Raw genomic sequence first — 19,113 nt, 5'->3', positions numbered from 1 at the left:
GCTACTGCAGGACAGGACAGGACAGCTAACGCAGGACAGGACAGTTACCGCAGGACAGGACAGGACAGGACAGTTACTGCAGGACAGGACAGTTACCTCAGGATCGGCGCTCACGAACGAAAGATGTTCGTGGGAGGATAATTCAGGCCTCGCTTCTACCCAGACCTTCTTCTTCGATGAAAACAGCTCTCGGACTCCCTGGGAATCCACAATGGCAGGGTCCTCTGCAGATGAGTTGGTGGCCTCCCACATCCCCGAGCACCCATTAGACGGAATGAGCCGCAGAACGCTCCCGTCGAAAGGATAAGCAACTGCTAAGCTTCTGCCACAGACCTGGATATCGGTCTACACACGGGAAACTGATGGTTAGTGTTGCAGTTTTGATCCTGCGCTACCAACCTCTTCGTATACGAAGTAGCGGTTTGGAGCGCTAGACCCCAGTATTTAATAGGATATTGGCTGCTAATAATGCCACTCGCTGGTTCGGGCGCCCCCCCCCCCCATATCTACCCATTTTGGCACGATGCATATGTGCAATTAACATTTTTAGGTCTCGCCTGAGACAGCGCTTTAGCGCTGCTCTGGCGAGACTTATAGTAAGCGAGTTTTGGCAGTGCAAACAGTGGCTTTTCAGGCCTCCAAATACAGTGCCTGTGCGTCGGCCGGGCGCGCGCACCATTTGGAGGCCTGAAAGCACTCGTTTGCTTTCACTTTCGCGGCCGCACGGCCGCTTTGATGTGTGATCGCGATCGTGATCACTTTCACACAGGCGCGCGCAGCATTTGGCAGCCTGCGTGACTGGCCCATTGTGCCCCTACCTCCCTGAAACACCGCCCCTCCATTTGCACTGCCCCCCATCGTGCGCTCTTCACACCCACTCCTCTTCACTCCCTGCGCAGCACAACTCTCAGTCTTACTCTGCCACAGCTGCACAATGAGTGGACCCTCCCTCTGCACCCCACCCTGCCCCCTGATCCTGGCGTCTTTTTTCCATACACACTCCACCCACCCTTCCGCTGCACATTGTGTGTCCTCCTTTTACATGCAAGTTCACCACCTCAGTCTTCATACACTGTACGTGCCTTTTAAGATGGTACCCATACGTTTCTCTACACCCCAACATTTCCTCGATCCTTCACTGCACCCCGTTACCTACTCTCCTTCACTGCACCCAGTAACCTACTCTTCCCTCTGCATAATCAATCCATATTTCCTTGTTATCCACTACACCTGGTTGTTTCCTTTCTCGGTACACTGCTTCCAACTTTTCTTCTGATTCAGCATTTCCGTTCTACCGCCTGATGATGTTTCCGCTTCCTTTCTTTTCTTGTTTTTGCACATGATCATCAGTTATGTTACACAAGGACACATTCATTCTTTGGTAGAAAGGGGGAGATTAAGTAATTTGCTTGGAATCACAGGATGTTGAGCAGAGGACGCCTAGACTCGAATCTGGTTCCCCAGCGCCACAGTCGGCAGTCCTGGCCGTTACGTCACCTTCCTTTTCGGGCCTCTTGTACCTATTGCTGTGACCGCTGCCTCTACTATGCCCTGTATGCCTCTCTGAGCATCTGCTTCCCCCGCCGACGCCTCCCCATCCTTACTAGTGCCTTTATATCCGCCTCTTCCCCCTGCCAGCATGTTCTCTCCCCACCCTCTCTCTCTCTCCAGGCCTCTCTTGTCTCCAGACCTCACCTAAATCCTTAATGACTTTCGTCCGTCCCCTATGGACACTGTCATCTCTCTCCCACTCCCAGTCTGCTCGCCCTCTCTGCCAGGCTCCCTCCCTCTGCCCCTCCACCCTCCCGTGTCCTCAGTGCTTTTCGCGCTTGGCTGAGCCCTCTGACTCCCGCAGCGAGCGTTAGTTTTTGACACAGCTGTACATATTGAGTGCATCAGTGGCTGCCTTTAAACACTGCAAATCCCCAGGTTTCACCACCACTTTCCTTTTCACCATTTATTTATTTTATTTTTATTTTAAAAGTTTTATATAGCGCTAGCTTGACCCGAAAGTATCAGAGCGCTTTATATACACACTGTAAACAAGCATTTGCAATGCAATAGGTCTCGCATTTACTCGAGTTTAACCCCTTCCATGCTGCGCAAATTCCGCCGCTGTGCTGACGGTTTCTTGCGCGGGCGTGGTCATGACGGAACGGTTCCGTCATGAGCACAGCTCAACCGTGGCTCATGACGGAACCGTTCCGTCATGAGCACCGAAGGGGTTAAGCTATTGGCATTATAAATGACAATGTGTTTTATTTATGTTCCAAAACCAAAACATAAATAAAAGGCATTGTCATTTACAATGCCAACAGCTCAAACTCACGTAAATGCGAGACCTGTTGCATTGCAAATGCTTGTTGATGACTGCGATTGGTAGCACAGGGACCCCATTTTGGACTCTATAGGGGACCATCCCCTGATCCCCTCTTCAAAATGGCAGGTAAAACCACAGAAACAGAAACAGAGAAAGGACTAACTCACCCTACACAGATACATGGAAAGAGACAGAGGACTACGCATCACTTCAGTCTACAACCCGGAAGAAAGGGCCAAGCACCCCATACTGTTTATTGAAAGGGACATAGGACTCCCTCCCAGAGAGGATTTATACAGGGAAAGAGTTATAGGACAACCCTCAGACCTGAGCCTTCATCTCTGAGGAATCATCGTATTTATCGTGTTTATCTATTTTATTTGCTCCATGTTGTCGATATAATTTGTTTAGCTATTTGATCTGCTCCATTTTGCCGATTATAATTCCTCGCATGTCTACCCTATTCCTTGTGTAGCCCCTATATTTCTATCCTCCTCTCCTCCTCTACCCCATATCCTTAAGATCCTTCCCTCCGTTCTCTCTGCCTCTCATGTTTACCCAACATGCCCCCTCACAGCATTGACCATCACCCCCAGGACCCTACTCTCTCCAAACACAGCCCCAACTCATGGACCATTCTCTACCCCCCCAATCTCTCCAAACACGCAAAGAAAAACTCCAAACATAAACTCCTTATCCGTAACCCTAAAACACTCATTAATGATAACTACCTCAGCCTCATCTCACCCCTTTATTACCAACTACGGGGCATATCAGCAAGAACCGCCAATAATTATCGCTCAGTGCTCTTAGCGTGAGGATAATTATTGCCGGCAAACTCTGAATTTTATCGCGGATATAGCGTGCTATTAGCAACCCTTATCTCCAAAGCGATAAAATTCAGAGCGCTAACAGCCACAAGTGAGATTATTGCTGGAACTCCAGCGATAATCACACAACTTTTGGCTATAGCTTGTTGATAGGGCCTCACATACTTAGCCATGATATCCACCTTCCATAGTATATCATGGCTAAGTCAGTTTCAAAGCAGGCATAAGGAAAATAGCGATAACAGAGTTTATCGCTACTTTTCTTGTCGCTATGCTGCGTTGAGTGAGGCTTAATAATAGGAGAAATGTTGCTCTCCCGTTATCCTGGGGAGGAACGCCCTCTTTGCACCTCATTAGAGATGCAAAGATGGGCGTTAAGGGAAATGGCGATCAGGCAAGGTTTCACGCGATAGCGTGACCTTCCTGATAAGGCGATAAAATTATCGCCGCTTTTCGTCCGAAAGCGGATGCAAAAGCGGCGATAATTTTTTATCGCCTGCTTGTTGATATGCCCCGACATCTTCTACTCCAAACGCCCTTCCAAATGGAAGAGCATCCTCCTCCAACACCTCCCTATCTCTAAATCAATCAATATCCCATATGGATTCAAAATATCCTCCGCTCCCTCCCCAGCCTTTCAGGGTGATATTGATATCTCCATCTTCAAAACTGGTAACATCCTCATACAAGCTTCGCCATCCCACCTTTCCATTTTCCAACACCACTTCAGCATTATGTCTCTCCCCCTTGACCACTCTGCGCCTAACACTCCTTCTCCCTGACTGAATAACGCCCCTCCAACCTCTCCCTCCCCCTTCCCCCTCGCTCCACCTCCACTCTCAACCATCCAGCTAACACCATCCTCCAACAATTGACCTCACCATCCCCCTCCCTGGACCTCTCTACTGCAAACGAGATCCCCCAACAACCATTACCTACTTCTCATCCCCCTCTAATTTCCCTCACTCCCCCTAACTTCTGAAACTCACACTCCTTGGACCCCTCCACTAAAAGCGGTAGCCCCCAATCCCTGCCATCTACTTATCATTCCCCTCCCATGACCCCTCATCTTCCTGACCCCCAACCTCTCTCCCCCCTACCCAAATACTCAGGTACTCCACCGTCCTTTCTCTTCAATCCTCTAACACAACTCCTCACCCCCCTCCTCTTACCCATCCTGAATACCCTCTTCTCCTTCCCATCCCTCCTATCCTGCCTCTTCAGGCCCTCCTAACTCCGCCTCCCAATCCTTTATCCCAAACCCCGATAAATACACAACCCCTCCACCCCAATATATCCGCTCTCCACTCGCTCTATGCCCTTTTATCCTCTCTGACCACGTCTCCTGAAGTTATTAACCTCCTGTCTAACCCAATCCAACCCCTCACACCTAACAGCCCCTTCACCCCTCACTCCACACCCACTACCCTATCGCCCCCTCACACATCAGTCCACACTCCGCAAGTAACCCAGACCATTCCCTACCCCCAGACCATGCCTTTCCCCCGCCCACGTCCCTTCAGTCCCTCCCTTTACCCTAACTGCCCAGAGCCTACACAACAGTGAACTCTACCTATCTAATTTGATTACTGAACCCCTCTCACCAAACAGCCTGTCACCCCTCACTCCATTCCCACTACCCTATCTCCCCCTCACACATCAGTCCACCCTCTGCAACGAACCACCATTTCCTACCACCCGCCCACGCCCCTTCAGTACCTCCTTCACCCCAATTGCCACGAGCCTACACAACACTGAACTTGACCTAGCCAACTTGATTACCGAACCCCTCACACCTAACAGCCCCGTCATCCCTCACTCCACACCCACTACCCTGTCTCCCCCCTCACACATCAGTCCACTCTCTGCAACAAACCCAAACCATGCCCCCTCGGTACCTCCCCTCACCTTAATTGCCCAGAGCCTACACAACATTGAACTTGGCCTATCTAATTTGATTACTGAACTCTCTCAATTCAGGAAAGATTTTATCTTCCTCAGCTCCAGAACCCTCCCTCACCTTAAAATCCCCACCCCCCCTCAAAAATCCCTAACACCAAACACAGTCATTGGAGATCGACTCCTCTCCGCTGCTGTATACATAGACCTCACCGCACCTCGAACCATCTCTCCCCGTCCGACCTCTCTAACCTATGCAACTCCTACCTTCCTAGTTTATCAACCACCAATCCTCCACTCCCCTATTCCCACATCCCTGTTATCCTAGGGACTAATAGAATCCCCTCTTCCCCCGCTTCCCCCAGACCACCACCACAACTCACGTCGATCCACTGTGGCCCACCCACCATATGCAACCCCACACCACTAACATGTATGCTTGTCAACTGTCGCTCCGCAGTCCAACATGCCACGTAAAGTTCGGAAACTATCCTGAGTGAATCTATTGACCTTGCATTCCTCACTGAAACCTGGCTCAATGGCCACTCAACGAGCACACTTGACCTACTCTCCCCCCCGAGAGACTCTATTCTTAGAAAAGACAGGCCTGGCAGAGTTGGGGAGGGCTAGTGTGAGACCGGCCTCACGGCGTGGCCCTCTCCATCATCCCGCCAACCTGCAACCACCCTCAAGACCCGACATCCCCGACTCCGGCCGCCCCAGCCACCCCCGATCCACGGGCCGGCCAGAGGCCTGACAGACTCAACACCCTACCACGCATGCCCAACCGAGGGAGCGGGAGCCCTCGAGCCAGACCCAGAGGCGCCAGCCCAGTCACACCTCGGGTCGCCTTCCCCGGGAGGACTCAATCGGCCACCAGGCCCCTGGGGAGCAGGCGCCTCCCCTACCGAGCATCTGGGGTCCCTCCCAGACCCACCTGAAAGGACCAAGGAGTGAGCGGCAGGAAATCCCGCCGAACCCCCTCCGTCACCCCAGTCCCCCCCTCTGCGAGCACTCCGGACTTCAAAGAACCAGCGGAGTATAAAAAGGGGTGCCGGAGGAACAAGGACAGCGAAGACCTGGAACCATCTGAGCCTGCTGACGCTGTCGCGGCTCCTGAACGCTGAAGTCACCTGGGCCTGCTGAGTGACTCGCGGCCTCTTGCTATTGAACCATCTGAGCCCTGCGGACGAGGTCGCGGCTCCCGAACACTGAACCACCGAGGCCTGCTGAGCGACTCGCGGCCCCCAGCATTGAACCATCTAGGCCTGCTGAGCGACTCGCGGCCCCCAGCATTGAACCATCTAGGCCTGCTGAGCGACTCGCGGCCCACAGCATTGAACCATCTGAGCCTGCTGACGGAATCGCGGCTCCTGAACTCTGACCACCTGTGCCTGCTGAGAGACTCGCGGCGCTCCCCTTGAGGACGACTCGATAAGAAATCGGCCAGAGACACGACACCCTCCAGCTCGAGGATTTTGAGCTTCCGCAGGGTATTTCGCAGAGACACTATCTTGAAAGACTGTCCCACTACCCCCATTCCCCACGACTGAATTGTGGTACGTTGTGCCACTGCTGTACTATTTGCCTTTTGGGTCATAAAGATCCCTGAAATCATCGATAAAAGAACTTATCGTCCTACAAAGAATACGTGTGGTGTCCCTCTGTTCACAGTGCAGCTCAGGGTGTGCGCGCCTGGTTCGGCTTACTTGGGAGAGGTGGGTCAAAGGGGTGGGCAAGACGTGTTCGAACCCCCTTCCGGCGGACGCCTTTCCAACATTTGGTGGCAGACGACGGGATCCGAGCCGACACCGAAGGAGAGCATGCAGTAAACGACTGACGCACTACCAAACAGAAATGGAAGGAGAAACCTCCCTGGGTGCCACAGGTACCGAAATAAGCTCACCGTTCCGAGAAGATCAATTGGACTATTACACACATAGAGAACTAAAACAGTTTTGCAAAGACCTTGGCATCGCTACCACCGGACTGAGCACAAAGGAAGACTACCAGAAAGTACTAAAAGCCTGGGTCGAGACGGGGGCGCCCCCGACCCAAACGGAAGGAGACTCTACCCATGAACAAACAAGCACCCCGGCGAGAAACAACGGGCCAGAGGGGAACCTGTCCGCCGAGGAACTAGCGGACCGAGAGAGAAGCCGCAACCACGAACTGGAACTGGCAAAACTAAAAATCGAGGGAGAGATAAAACTGGCAGAGAAGAAGTTAGCCGTCGAGCAGTTACGGCTACAAGGGGAACTCGAAGAGAAGAGACTCCAAAGGGAGCACGACGAAAAGAAACTCCAGCTAGAACATGAACGCGGCCTGAAGGAAATTGAGTGGCGGGCTAGACACGAAAAGTCACAGCCGCCCGGGAATCCCCAGCCCGCTCCCACCGGGGAAACCAAAGTCCACATCCCCAAGGATGTGGTCAAGGAGTATTATAAGAACGATGATATCCAGCAGTGGTTTAAAGCCTACGAAGTCGCCATGACCTCTCACCGAGTCCCGCAAAAGGATTGGGGGGCCGGCCTATGGGGCCGGTTCTTAAGCGAAGGAAGAGACACTCTGCTCGATCTGCCCTCCGCGGTCATGAACTCCTACAGCCACATGAAGGAAGCCCTCGTGGGCCGGTACGGACTCACCCCCGAAATGTACCGACAACGGTTCCGAGATTGCAAAAAGATACCGGGCACCACGTGGGTCGAATACGTGAACTTTTACAGCCGAGCTCTGGACGGGTGGATCAAGGGCAGCAAGGTCTCCACCTTCGAAGAACTGTTCGATCTGATCGCCTGGGAACATTTAGCGGCCAATTGCTTTATAGAACTGCGCCAGCATCTCCTAGACAGTAAACTCACCGACCCTCGGAAGCTGGCCGCTGAGGCTGATCGTTGGGTGAACACCCGGGCCACCCGGGGCCCCGTGGGGGACTACGGCCGCAACAGTCAGGGTCCCCCCCGCCAGAGGGGCGGAGGGAACCACGGCCGACCAAGAGACTTTGCCGGGGGGTCCTCCACCAGCTCCCCAGCAGCCCACCAACGGCGGGTTCGGCCCAGTCTCCAGCCAGCACCGGAGCCCCAGGACGACCAGGTCCACGAGCTAGGATCACCTGCTTCCGCTGCCAGCAGCCCGGACACTTCGCCAATGACCCCCAGTGTCCCCAGTATCAGCGAACCACAACGACCAACCCCACGACCCGGCAGATGGCCTCCGTGGCTCTGGGGGAAGAAATGGAAGACTCCGAGGAATGGGAACCGGCGGCCATGGCCCTGGTCTCCCTTGGGGATCGAGAAATGGTCCCCGGGACACCCTTGCCCGCCAACACAGAGAAATACCGACAGCAGGTGACTATCAACGGCCACCGAGTCGAGGGCCTTCGCGACACCGGGGCGAGTGTCACCGCGGTCCACCGCAGCCTAATTGCCGAAGACCAGATCCTAGCCGGGGCCCTCTGTCCGGTCGTATCCTCCGACAATTCTGAGAGCCTCTGCCAGATGGCCCTGGTGCCCTTCGAGTGGGGAGGGGTCTCCGGAGAACTAAAGGTAGCGGTCCGGACTTCGCAGCCCGTAGACTGCCTCCTGGGCAACGACCTGGAAAATTCCCCGTGGGGGCAGGTGGAACGAAGAGCCCACCTAGAGATGATGGGCCTACCGGAGTGGGTCTGCGCCACCACGCGCTCCATGACCGCACGAATGGCCCCCTCCAAGGGCGGTGAAGCCCTCTTACCGAACACTTCCCCCGAGAACAGGGACCCCCTACCAGAAGCAGACAACCCTCCTTCCGAGGAAGTAGGAGACACTAACCCAGGGGAAGGACCGGAACCTTCCGCCCCAGAGGCCCCGATGGAACCCGAAGAACTGCCCGAGTTGGCCCAGTGGCACTGCGAAGGGGGGCCCTCCCGCGAAGAGTTCTGCCAGGAACAGACCACTTGCCCCTCCCTCGAGGGACTTAGACAACAAGCCGAAGCCCAGGTCGCCGGTGATCAAACCGGAACCCATTGGGTCTATTGGGACAATGGCCTCCTCTACAGCGAGCAAATGTCCGCCGAGCTAGGCGCAGCACGAGTACTGGTGGTACCCCTGCGGTTCCGGAGCCTCCTCCTGGGCCTGGCCCACGATGTACCCTTGGCAGGACACTTAGGCCAAGACAAGACATACCAGCGATTGGTGACCCACTTCTATTGGCCCAAGATGCGAGCGAATGTAGAAACACACTGCAAGTCCTGCCTCACGTGCCAGGGCAGTGGGAAGAGTGGCGGAAAACGCAAAGCTCCCTTACAACCGTTCCCCGTTGTAAGTACCCCGTTCGAGCGGGTCGGCATCGACATCGTGGGACCCCTGGATCCGAAGACCGCCCAGGGCCACCGATTCATCCTCGTCCTGGTGGACCATGCCACCCGCTACCCCGAGGCCATCCCCCTGCGCACCGTGACGGCTCCCGTGGTGGGCCGGGCTCTCATGGGGATCTTCTCCCGGGTCGGATTTCCCCGCGAGGTTGTGAGTGATCGCGGCACGAACTTTATATCCCGCTACATGAAGTCCCTGTGGCAGCAGTGCGGAGTCACGTATAAATTCACGACCCCCTACCACCCCCAGGGCAACGGCCTGGTGGAACGCTTCAACCGAACTCTGAAGGGAATGATCCTGGGCCTCGAAGAGCCCCTGCGCCGGAAATGGGACGTCCTCCTCCCTTGCCTCCTGTTCGCGTACCGGGAGGTTCCCCAAAAGTCTCTGGGGTTCAGCCCCTTCGAACTGCTGTACGGACATCCCGTTCGGGGGCCCCTAAGCCTGGTCAAAGAGGGCTGGGAGACAAGCCCTCGGGGAACACCCCCAGATGTGTTCCGCTACATCCTGGCGCTCCGCAACCAGACGAGGAAGTTTAGGGAACTTGCAGAGGCTAACCTCGAGGCCAGCCAGGAAGAAATGAAGCGCTGGAATGACCAGAACGCAACCTTGGTCGAGTTCCAGCCGGGCCAGCAGGTTTGGGTCATGGCTCCGGTGAGACCCTGCGCCCTACAAGACAAGTGGACTGGCCCATTCAAGGTGGTCGAACGGAAGAGCCAGGTCACGTATCTGGTCGACGTACAATCCCCACGGAACCCCCTCCGGGTCCTCCACGTAAACCGTCTCAAGCCCCACTTCGTAAGGACAGAACTGAGTTTGCTACTGGCCACCGATGAGGGGGCAGAAGAGGACACTGAACCCCTGCCCGATCTCCTGTACACAAAAGAACTGGACGGTTCCGTGGAGGGTGTGAAACTGTCGGACACCCTCACTCCCCAGCAGGCCGACGACTGCCGCCAGCTGCTCGGACAATTCGCAGACCTTTTCTCCCTCATTCCAAGGGTGACCGACTGGTGTGTCCACGACGTAGACACCGGCGACTGCCCGCCTGTGAGACACAGAGCCTACCGGGTGCCTGACCGGGTCCGCACCTGCATCAAGACCGAGGTACAGAAAATGCTCAACCTGGGGGTCATCGAGCCCTCCGACAGCCCCTGGGCCAGCCCGGTGGTTCTGGTCCCGAAGGCTGCCTCCCCAGGGGTCGCCCCCGAACTAAGATTCTGTGTAGACTATCGGGGGCTCAATGCGGTCACCCGCGCAGACGCTCACCCTATTCCCCGAGCCGACGAGCTCATCGACCGCCTGGGGGCCGCCCAGTTCCTCAGCACTTTCGACCTGACCTGCGGGTACTGGCAGATCGCTCTCACGGAGGGAGCGAGAGAGCGCTCTGCCTTCTCCACGCCAGATGGCCACTACCGCTTCAGGGTCATGCCGTTCGGGATGAAAAACGCCCCAGCCACGTTCCAGCGGTTGGTGAACAAGGTCCTGGCCGGACTCGAGGAGTTCAGCGCAGCGTACCTTGACGACATCGCCGTATTCAGCTCTCAATGGCACGAGCATCTCCAGCACCTCCGACAAGTACTAATGGCCCTGCGGCAAGCGGGCCTGACAGTGAAAGCCAGCAAATGCCAGCTCGGACAAGGCTCCGTGGTCTACCTGGGGCATCAGGTGGGCAGCGGCCAGGTCGCCCCTCTCCTGCCGAAGATCGATGCCATCAAGTCCTGGGAGCCCCCCACCACGCAGACAGAGGTTCGGGCCTTCCTGGGCCTTACGGGGTACTACCGGAGGTTCATTAAAAATTATGGTAGTATCGCAGGGCCCCTCACAGAGTTGACCTCCAAAAAACTTCCGCAGAAGGTGCAGTGGACCCCCCAGTGCCAGCAGGCGTTCGACGCCTTGAAAACCGCCATGTGCACCGCTCCCGTACTCAAGGCCCCCGACTACTCCCGAGAGTTCGTGGTCCAGACCGATGCATCCGAACATGGCATCGGGGCCGTGCTCTCGCAGTTTGACGACAAGGGCATTGATCAGCCCATAGCCTTCATCAGCCGAAGGCTGCTGCCGAGAGAGCAGCGTTGGAGCACTATAGAGCGAGAGGCCTTTGCCGTAGTCTGGGCCCTCAAGAAACTGCGGCCCTACTTGTTCGGAACCCATTTTCGAGTACAGACGGACCACCGGCCCTTGCAGTGGCTAATGCGGATGAGGGGGGAGAACCCCAAGCTACTACGATGGTCCATCTCTCTCCAAGGGATGGACTTCACTGTCGAACATCGCCCCGGGACGGATCATGCCAACGCCGACGGCCTGTCCCGGTTCTTCCGCTTCGGCGAGGAGAACCCCCCAGTGGATGGGTAGTTCTCCACGCCTTTCAGCTGGGGGGGACGCGTGTGAGACCGGCCTCACGGCGTGGCCCTCTCCATCATCCCGCCAACCTGCAACCACCCTCAAGACCCGACATCCCCGACTCCGGCCGCCCCAGCCACCCCCGATCCACGGGCCGGCCAGAGGCCTGACAGACTCAACACCCTACCACGCATGCCCAACCGAGGGAGCGGGAGCCCTCGAGCCAGACCCAGAGGCGCCAGCCCAGTCACACCTCGGGTCGCCTTCCCCGGGAGGACTCAATCGGCCACCAGGCCCCTGGGGAGCAGGCGCCTCCCCTACCGAGCGTCTGGGGTCCCTCCCAGACCCACCTGAAAGGACCAAGGAGTGAGCGGCAGGAAATCCCGCCGAACCCCCTCCGTCACCCCAGTTCCCCCCTCTGCGAGCACTCCGGACTTCAAAGAACCAGCGGAGTATAACAAGGGGTGCCGGAGGAACAAGGACAGCGAAGACCTGGAACCATCTGAGCCTGCTGACGCTGTCGCGGCTCCTGAACGCTGAAGTCACCTGGGCCTGCTGAGTGACTCGCGGCCTCTTGCTATTGAACCATCTGAGCCCTGCGGACGAGGTCGCGGCTCCCGAACACTGAACCACCTAGGCCTGCTGAGCGACTCGCGGCCCCCAGCATTGAACCATCTAGGCCTGCTGAGCGACTCGCGGCCCCCAGCATTGAACCATCTAGGCCTGCTGAGCGACTCGCGGCCCCCAGCATTGAACCATCTGAGCCTGCTGACGGAATCGCGGCTCCTGAACTCCGACCACCTGTGCCTGCTGAGAGACTCGCGGCGCTCCCCTTGAGGACGACTTGATAAGAAATCGGCCAGAGACACGACACCCTCCAGCTCGAGGATTGTGAGCTTCCGCAGGGTATTTCGCAGAGACACTATCTTGAAAGACTGTCCCGCTACCCCCATTCCCCACGACTGAATTGTGGTACGTTGTGCCACTGCTGTACTATTTGCCTTTTGGGTCATAAAGATCCCTGAAATCATCGATAAAAGAACTTATCGTCCTACAAAGAATACGTGTGGTGTCCCTCTGTTCACAGTGCAGCTCAGGGTGTGCGCGCCTGGTTCGGCTTACTAGGGAGAGGTGGGTCAAAGGGGTGGGCAAGACGTGTTCGAACCCCCTTCCGGCGGACGCCTTTCCAACAGCTAGCCATTATCTTTAAAAATGAACTTCAGCTATCCCTTGTCAATACCTCTGGCTACTCCTCCTGTGAATACCTGGAAGTTGAACTGACAACTCAAAATTCCCACCCAGTTCGTCTACACAACATCTATCGCCTCCCGGGAGCCCCCAAGCCCTTCATCGAGGACTTATTGAGCTCCTGACACAATACTCATTATCCAACTCCAAAAATCTCTTTCTTGGGGATCTTAACCTCCATTGGAACGATACCAATGACCCCACCATCTCCCTTCTCACTAGTCTACTTGAGATCAATGAACTCAAACAACTATGCCTGTCCCCGACACACACCAAAGGAGCCATACCTGACGCCATTATTTCCAATGAAGATCTGGCCTCCATGACCAATATCGTCCGCATTGACTGGTCTGACCATCACCTTATACTGTTCATCATTGCTACCACTGCAAGTCTCCCCACCTCCAACATTAACAAACCTTAGAAATTGACCAGAAATCTAAAACGTATCCCCGGGTGTTCTTGAGTCTAAACTCCAAGCACAACTTTTTCTCATTCCCGCCTCACAAAATGCTAATGAGCTCACTGAACACTTTAAAAATACTATCACCGATATACTTGACCAATTGGCCCCGCCTAAACTCAAAAACCAAAGAAACACCCCCTCCAACTCTTGGTTTACTACCGAGCTTAATAACGAGAGACGGTCTCTCAGACTGTCGGAAAGAACCTAGAGACACCATCCCTCACCCTCCCACCTGGCACTTCACAGACATGCCAGATCCACTTACAAAAAACACATCCTCAAGGAAATGGATCCTTCTTCCGCACTCAACTTGATCATGCTAAAAACAGACCCAGGGAACTCTTCAAAATCATTCGAAACCAAACTTCCCCCGCATCTCCAAATCTGATCGCCTCCTCAGCCAGATGTGAAGAAATTTCCCACTTCGTCTCGGAAAAAATAGCCAAAATTGATCAATCTTTCCTTTCCACACAGCCCCCCGCCAACTCCCAATGCAAACCCATCCTCACCTCTAATGCCTACTCCACATCCCCTCGACCAGTTGGCCCCTTCTTTTTTCCGACCACTATCCTAACGCTCCCTAGCGACTCTCCTCACCCACCTACTTCCTTACCCCCCTAACGACTCCCCACACCTATCCCCTACCACATCTCTGGAAACCAACTCCCCTAACTCACAATTAAAGAACAATACCTCCTTGCTCAACTTCCTCCCTGTGACTGAGCTAGAAGTTTAAAATAATTGGTAATCTTAAACCGTTCTCCCACACAAAAGACCCCTTACCCTCTAACCTTGTCCCTGTCCTTAAGCACATCATCACCCCATACGGGACCACAATCATCAACACCTCTCCCCCCACTGGCTGTGTCCCCACCTCCCTTCAACTTGGACAGATCTGTTCCATAATCAAAAACCCCAATGCTGACCCCAATGACCTAAATAATCTCCGCCCCATCACTAACCTCCCCCTTCTCTCAAAGGTACTTGAAAAATGTGTCCTACTACAACTAGACAAACACATCGAAAACTTCAACCTACTCGACACCTTACAATCAGGCTTCAGAAAAGGCTGCAGCACCGAAACGGCAATGCTCAATGTCATAGATGACATCCATCAATCTCTTGACAATGGCGAGACCTGCCTTCTTATCCTTCTTGATCTCTCCGCAGCATTCGATACAGTCAACCATTCAGCCCTACTTAATGTGCTTAGGACCCTTAATGGCACAGCCTACAAATGGTTCATCTCTTATCTACAACACCGTACTCAGCAAATCAAAATTCAAAACTGTCTCTACCCCCACTCCTGTCTCCCTTGGAGTCCTCCAAGGATCTATTCTCTCTCCCTCCCTCTTTAACCTCTTTATGGAACCCCTCACCCTCATTCTTAACCAAGCAGGCATCAATTACCACCTCTACGCCGATGACACCCAAATCTATTACAAGATTAAAACTCATGTTGACATCTTACACCTGAACAACACCCTTACCAAGATCCAAACCTGGTTCCATTCCAATCATCTCAAACTCAACCCTAACAAAACCGAAATCATTCTCTTCTCCCCCAAAAATAACCCTCTACCCGTTCAATCATGGATCCCTGACCTCAATGCACTCAATTGCTCACTCACCCTGTCCTACTCCGTCAAATCTCTTGGCATCACTATCGACAGCACCCTAACCCTTAATGTTCACATCAAAAACTCTGCCAAAGGAGCCCTCTTCACTCTCCGTCACCTCAAGAAAATTAAACCATTCATACCCACCGATGATTTCAAACTCGTAGTTCAGTCGCTTGTTCTGTCACGTATTGATTATGGTAATGCCATCCTTAATGGAATCACCAAAGTACACCTAGCTCCAAACAAAGCTGTGCTCAACCTTGCTGCCAGGCTCATCACGGACTGCAAACGCTTCGATCATATTTCCCCGGCTCTCAAATCTCTTAAATGGCTTCCTATCGAAGGCAGATCTGCCTACAAAACCGCCTGCATTACTCATAAAGTCCTCCACCAAAACACTCCGCATTACCTCTCAAAGAAACCCCACACTGCGGGCTCCACTCGACCTCTGAGAAGCACCAACACCCTACTCCTAATCCCACCTCTGCATAAAAAGAAAGCTACACAGTCTCGCTCCTTCTCTGGCAATGTCCCTATTATCTGGAACGCCCTCCCAAAAAACCTGCGCTGCAATCCCTCCTATTCTAATTTAAAAAAAGACCTCAAAACCCACCTCCTCAATTATTATTGGGGTTCCTAACCTGTGTCCTACTCCTTGATTTCTTATCTATCACACGATATTTTGTTCAGTAATTATATTCCTGTTCTCCTGTTTTACCATTTACCTAATTACTTAAATGCACAGCTCCTGCCCCTGTTTTTTTATCTGGTTTTGTATAATGCTCATGTTGTCTGTACTGTAAATTTCTGTTGCGCCACCTTTCATATGCTTTTATACCCTATGTGCCTTATACTATCCTTATCATGTAAAATGCTCTGATACCTCTGGGTCTAGCCAGCGCTATATAAAACCTTCAAAATAAAAAAATAAAACTGTCTGCGAGAGTCAGGGAGGAACATGAGGAACATGGCTACAGCCCAACCTCTCCCTCCCAACCCTGATGATCCTACCGGCCTTACCAATACAAACTCCGCCTCTAATGGGTACAGTGATCGTGATCAAGACGCACCAGGGCCCAGTAAGCGGAAGCAATCTGGACCTCCCAAGACCTCTAAGGTGTTGACCTTAAAGCCAAATGATATCGTCCATCTCTGATCCCACAGTTGCCCACCCTCCCCCCGAGCCCCCCCACAAGGGGGATCCGAATACGTACAGGATAATATTAGGCAGGGATTTGACAATGATGTCCGCGCCCGATTGCGCTCAGAATGTCCCCGACCGGACCTGGCTGGTGACGTCAGAGGGACTCCCGAAGTGGATCCCGCAATGGCCAATTTCATAAAAAAGAGGGCTAAAGACCCCAAGAAAGGCCTGGACAGGCATTGGCGTAACTGTCAGGACAAATCCTCGACATCTCAGGGCCCCTCACGAAGATCCTGGGACTGGGCTTTCAGTTTCCGGTTTCTTAGGTTGGTGAGTGCAACATGCAATTTGCCAACTGGGAAATGGCAACATGGCCATATCCATGGAAAGTCAGTGATCCATACTCATATGTACTGACCTAACGCTAAATGATTTACCCTCTTCAGAGGCGGGAGCTGTTGCGCTGGGCCCCCTCTTCGGTGGCCCATTTGTAAAAGATCCAGCCAAGTTTTCTGCAACGTATAACGTCCTGGACAAGACGCAGCTCTCATTGAAAAAGGTTTTTTGCAGCACCCTTTCCGACAGGGTTAGATGATTTAGGGGCCGGTCATCAGGCAGAGGTTGCTAGGCACCAAACAAGAGTCCTCAGACCTTGGTAATTGGTAAGACCAGTCGACAGGCACTACCCTTTACCCCACCCAATCCCGTAGGGGATGCCAACATTCCCGCAGGGGATACAACCAAGGTCAACAGGAAGCTTCCCAAGACCCTGCCTACACAGGTGAGAATTACTCCTTTTTCCAAAGTCATTTTGGGTGAAGGACACAACTATTTTTACACAATTGGCAAATTCTGACCTAGGACCCTTGGGTCCTCGAATCCACCCATGGATACAAACTGGAGTTTTACAGCACGCCCCTTCAGCCGCGCCCCCTCTGGAGCTATCTTTTTCCCTATGAGAGCAAGAGGTCATCGCAGTGGAAATCCAACCACTCTTGCACAAAGAAGCCATCTGTCCTGCCATTCCACACCCCAGGGATTTCATCAGCACCATTTACTTGGCCGACAAGAGAGGGGGCGGTTCTCTCCGAGTCTTAAATATAAGGGATTTCAATGCTTTGATAGAGTATAGGCATTTCAAGATGGAGAGTATTCACCTTCTCTGAGACATCCTTAAAGAGGGCGAATGGATGGTTCAACTGGACCTGGAAGACACGTACTTGACGATCCCCATAATTTCCCATCATCGTCGATCCTCCAATTCTTTTGGCTAGCTCACTGCTTCGAGTACAAGTTTCTTCCCTTGGGGCTCTCATCAGCTCCTTGGTGCTTCAACAAGCAGATGAGACGCATAGTGGAGAACCTGCGAGCCAACGGGTGAGGGTAATCATTTACCTCGAGGACCTGCTTCTCTTAGCCCAGGACCCTCCGACAGCGCCTCTACACCTATCCTGGACTCTGCAACTGCTACAGGACCTGGGGTTTGTCAGAAATCAAACAAAGTCTTGTCTGATCCCTTCTGAACAGACAGAGTTTTTGGGGCTTTCAAATAGATTCGGCACTAACCCAACTGAGTCCTCCTGCCCTGAAAATTTGAAAATCAAGAGAGAATGGAGGTTTGGGTTATGCAACCCAACAATATCTTGAAATCGGTGGCTCAAACTGTGGGACTTCTGGCTTCTTCCGTCCAAGTCATATTTCCAGGACACCTTCGGAGACTCTAAGCCCAACATCTCCAGAAGGGGCTTTCTAACTTGTACAAGGTTTGCCTATCAGAAGAGGCTAAAAGAAGACATGGTGGCTCGACCACAAGAACGCCTGGAATGGCATGGCGAACTTCGGCAGATCTCCAGACATTATTCTGGCTTCGGATGCCAACAAGGCTAAGTTGTGTGTAGTATGATGCCTTAAAGCTTATGAGGCTGCCACTAAGAAATTTAGCGTTGACCCCGGTGGACAGGTGCTCAATGCGTCGCAAAAATCTTTCAGGCCTGTATCAGCAGTAGCAAGATGGATGCGTTGGCTGTTATCAGAAGATGGTATTGACATTTCCAATTTTGGCGCGCGTTCAGCCCGAGGAGCCATGGCCTCAGAATCTTTTGCCTTAGGCTCACACTTAGAGGGTATTTTGAAAGCGGCAGACTGTACTCTGAATCAACATTTAAGGCTTTTTCCTATAGACTGATTGTGGATGTGGTGTCAGTGGTGGTAGCACAGCTTTAAAAAAGAATAATCGAAGCCTCCGGTACCGACATTGAATACTAATTTTTCTAGCTTAAGCAATAAGAATTTTCACTTCTATTAAGGACACAGGATCTCACCCTGTTGTGCTCTATGGCTCATATACATAAGGTATAAGTGCATTTCTAATGTTGCTTTTGTGTTTGTATATTGGATTCCTGCCCTGTATGGGATACCTCTTTGCGTACATTAGTTGTGGGTATAGATTTTATAGCTTCTTTTTTCTGATCTCACTAAAAAATTCTGAAATACACGTGAAAAGGACTGATCTTCTATCGGGATGCTCGAGCAGGCGTTCCTGTCTTGTGTGAAGAATAATTGTTCCTGGTTGACAGTTCAGCAGGAGTCCCTGGTAGTTGCAGCTGTTTTTATCTCTCCGTTGAGAGATTTGAAGGGAACTTCCTCATGGTTTGAACATTGTCGGACTCCTAAGAGCTGGTCTTACCCTTACAATTCAGCTCAGTTTACAAAGAAAGAGGGGTTCAAGATGGAGATAAAGGACTATGTTGATGGTGGTTGGAGCATGTGATTACGGACAAGAGGTTCATGAGACATGTCCTCTTTTGCTTTAGATGGTTGTGATTGGCTGGTGCCTCAAACAGTGTAATGATAGATGTAAGGGCCTTGGAGTCAAGATGCAACTTTATTTGATTG

This window comes from Triturus cristatus, chromosome 7 (assembly GCF_964204655.1).
Source record: "Triturus cristatus chromosome 7, aTriCri1.1, whole genome shotgun sequence".
Classification (NCBI taxonomy): domain Eukaryota; kingdom Metazoa; phylum Chordata; class Amphibia; order Caudata; family Salamandridae; genus Triturus; species Triturus cristatus.
This window is presented reverse-complemented; position numbering follows the sequence as displayed.